Source organism: Chrysochloris asiatica, unplaced genomic scaffold, assembly GCF_000296735.1.
Source record: "Chrysochloris asiatica unplaced genomic scaffold, ChrAsi1.0 scaffold00017, whole genome shotgun sequence".
Classification (NCBI taxonomy): domain Eukaryota; kingdom Metazoa; phylum Chordata; class Mammalia; order Afrosoricida; family Chrysochloridae; genus Chrysochloris; species Chrysochloris asiatica.
Window position 1 is genome coordinate 30,864,224 of NW_006408535.1, and position 4,229 is coordinate 30,868,452.

The window sequence follows — 4,229 nt, forward strand, 5'->3', positions numbered from 1 at the left end:
GCATGCATATAAGGTGATTGAAAATACCATGGGTTAGGTCAGGTGCATCTTAGTCCTCAAACTGATATCTTTGTTCTTTAACACTTTAAGAAGGTGGTTTGCAGCAGATTTGAAGAACGCAATGTGTTGATTTCATGGTTGCTGTTACCATGAGGGTTGGTTATGAATCCAAGCAAAATGAAGTATTTGGTAGCTTCAATCTTTGCTCCTATAAGTATGATGTTACTTATTGGTGAAGTTGTGAAGAGTTTTATTTTCTTTACATTTAAATGCAAGATTCATACTGAAGGCTGTAGTCTTTGATTTTCATTAGTATTTTAAGTTCTCTTTGCTTCCAACAAGCAAGGTTGTATTATCTGCATATCATAGGTTGCTAATGAGACAAGCTCCAATCCTAATGCAATGTTCTTCTTCAGATTATTTGTTCAGCATACAGACTGAATAAGTGTGATGAAACTATGCAATCCCAGCACACAATTTTCCTGATTTTAAACCATTCAGTATTCCATTGTTCTGTTTGAATGAGAGGTTCTTCATGAGCACAATTAAGTATTCTGGAATACTCATTCTTCAAAATGTTGCCCATAGTTTGTTATGATCCACACAGTTGAAAACCTTTGAATAGTCAATCAAGTACAAGCTAACATCTTTCTGGTATTCTCTGCTTTCAGCCAAGATTCATGTGATGTCAACAATGATATCCCTATCGCATGTCTCCTTCTGAATCTAGCTTGAATATCTGACAGTTTCCTGTCCATGTACTGTTTAAAACTGTCTTTGAATTATCTTTAGCAAAATTTACTTACATGTGATATTAACAATACTGTTCGATAATTTCTACATATTGTTGGGTCACCTCTCTTTGTAATGGGCACAAATACGATCTCTTGGGTACAAATATCTAATAGTCTTGGTAGCTGTCTTCCAAATTTCTTGGTATAGATGAGTGAGTGCCTCCAGTGCTGCATCAGTTTGTTGAAATATTTCTTTTTGTATTCTGCCAATTCTCGGAGTCTTGTTTTTTGCCAATACCTTCAGTGCAGCTTGGACTTCTTCCTTCAGTACCATTTGTTCTTATTCATTTACTGCCTCTTGAAATGGTTGAACATCGGTTCAGTCACTCTATGTATTCTTTCCATTTTCTTGTGATGCTTTCTGCAACATTCAATATGTTCCCTATGTTGCTGTTGTTAAGTGTCTTTGAGTTGATTCCAATGCATAGTGACCCTGTATAGGGTTTCCAAGGAGTGGTTGGTGAGTGCGAACCACAGACCTTGAAGTTCAAACCAACCTTGCGGTCCAGTGCTTAACCTACAGCGCCACACCAGGACTCCTAGAATCCTTTTATCTTGTAACCCAAGGCTTGAACTTTTTCTTCAGTTCTTTCAATGTGAGAAATCCTAAACGTTTTCTTCCCTTTTGGTTTTCTAATCCCGGGTCTTCACACATTTCATTGTAATACTTTGCCTTCTCAAGCTGATCTTTGAAATTTTCTGTTCAGTTCTTTTACTTCCTCATTTCTTCCACTCAAGAGCAAGTTTTAGAGTCTCTTTTGACATTCAGTGTCACCTTTTCTTTATTTCCTGTCTTTTTAATGACTATTTGCTTCTTCCTGTATGATGTTTTTGATGTCATCCCATAAATCATCTGGTCTTCTGTCATTAGTATCTAATTCATCAAATTTGCTCTTGAAATGGTCTCTAAATCCAGATGGGATCTTTTCAAGGTCATATTTTGGCTCTTGTGGACCTCTTTTCATTTTATTCAGCTTCCGTCTAAACTTAAGAAGCTCTGGTAGCATAATCATTATGAGTAGAGCTGCTAATCTCACGGTCAGCAGTTCGAAACTACCAGTGGTTCTGCAGGAGAAAGATGAGGCTTTCTGTTACTGTAAAGATTTATAGCCTCAAAAACCCTGTGCAGGGTCACTATGAGTCGGAACTGACTTCACACATACCACCACCACCACCATCAGTCTAAACTTGCATAGAAGCAACTGATGATCTGTTTCACAGTCTGCCCAGCCTTGTTTTGGCTAATGAGATTGAGCATCTCCACCATCACTTCCCACAGATGTAGTCAATTTGATTCCTGTGTATTCCAGCTGGTGAGGGCCTTGTGTATAGTATAGCCTTTTATGTTTTAAAAAAATAATAATATTAAACTTTTCCATTATTTCCTCCCAAAGATTTAGTCATTTTGATTCCTGTGCAGTCCATCTGGTATTAAGCCAGCTTGGGGGCAGTTTAGATATAAAAAGGAATGCTTTGAGATCTTCTCTAGCCATATACTCCACTGGTCCCCTGGAACCAGAAACTGAACACTTCTACTGCAAAAGTTCTCCATTCTTGTTCTTATCCTTTGCCTAGATAAATCTTATTTGCTCTTTAAGAACCAATTTACAAAAAAACACAATTTACATGTCACCTCCTTGTGAAAACATTCACCCATCTCTTACAGTTGAGTAAGTGCCCACCTTACCCTTTGTACATATATATCATTGTCTGAACCAACTCGACTTAACAAAAACAAATCCTTGTCCCTACCACATCATATTAGAATAACCTGTGTCCTATTTTTTCAAACTAGTCTTAGTGTTCCTGAACTCAGAAAGTTTGTCTTATTAGTCTCAATTGTCAGTTTCCAAAAATACAGAGATCTAAGTTCTTAGAAGAAACCTTTAGAATGAGTGAACAAATGAATGAGATGACATGTCTGGTGGATAAAATGATCTTATTAGGTACAGTGTGATTGAAAGAGTATGTCTTAAACACCTAATGGTACTAGCTTCTTCCAGAGGGCAAGTTCCAGAAGTAGGTATATTTCATAATTTATTTTAGTGTTTCTCAAAATTGAGTAAGGTACAGATTTTCTTAACAGGGCCACTCTCATGTTTTGTTTTGCTTTTTTAATAAGATGATTTACATTAAACTGTTATTGGGTTTGTTTTTTTTTGTTACACGCTATGGAGTCAATTCCTGCAAGGTTTTAAATTTTCATGGGAACAGAAAGCTTCATCTTTCTCCCACCAAGTGGCTGGTATGCTCCAGCCAAAGACTTGTGGTTTCTCAGTCCAGTGCTTTTCATATGGAACTGCTGCATTCTCACATAAAAATATAATTAGTTATAAACTTCTTAGTCTCATAGGTCTTACACAATTGTCAAACCATACAGAAAATGAATGCAAGCAAAATATAAAATCAATCGAACTCTAATGGAAATATTAATGTGAGAGATCAGCTTTTACTGGAACTAAAGAATCAGTGTCGACTTGCTAGAAGAAAATTATAGATGGGTGTAGTTAAACAATGACTTTATTAAAGTGATTTGGAGAACTTTATGCACTTACATCTGAGTTAATTTTATTCTAATTACTAGTGTTTTTGCTTTTCAAAATAACTTGTTTAAGTCTTTATTATACAATTTCATTATGCAATGAAGTACCCAAAATTAAGTACTAAAAAATATATGTATATTATGTGTTTACTGTTCCTCTTACATCTAATGAATTACATATTGATAATTCAAATGTTGACTATAAACAATATAACCTCTCTCAGTGGGTAGACACGAGTGACTATGGGTAACACAGGTTCTTTGGAATTTGTCCTGTCTATAATGTTGCTGTTTTCAAGGGCCATCTAGCTGATTCCAACTCATAGTGATCCTGTATAGAGTTTCTGAGGAGCAGCTGGTGGGTTTGTACCACCCATCTTGTGGTTAACTGTCCAATGCTTATTCTACAGTGTTGCACCAGGATTCCAAAAGTCACTGTCCAACATGGGGTACACAACTCTTATCTTAAGAATCTCATGGTCTACTGACAGAACTAACTGGACAGTTAAGCTCATGCTGTTGTTGTTGTTAAGTGCCATTGAGTTGGTTTCAACCCATAGCAACCCTATATAGGGTTTTTGAGGAGCTGCTGATGAGTTAGAACTGCTGACCTTGCAGTTCAAACCGACATTGCGGACCACTGCATTATCACGGCACAATACCAGGACTCCCAGTTAAGCTCATAGTGGATATGAAGGTACTATATCATAACATCTCCATTTAAACAAATGTAGGCCTTCATTTTTAGAGTACCATTATTTCATTTGCACATATTTGCACATAATTTTTTTAAAACACCATAGAAAACATAAAATCAAACTTGTTGCTGTCAGGTGCCATCAAGTCAGAACTGACTCATAGCGACCCCATGCACAGCAGAATGAAACAATGTG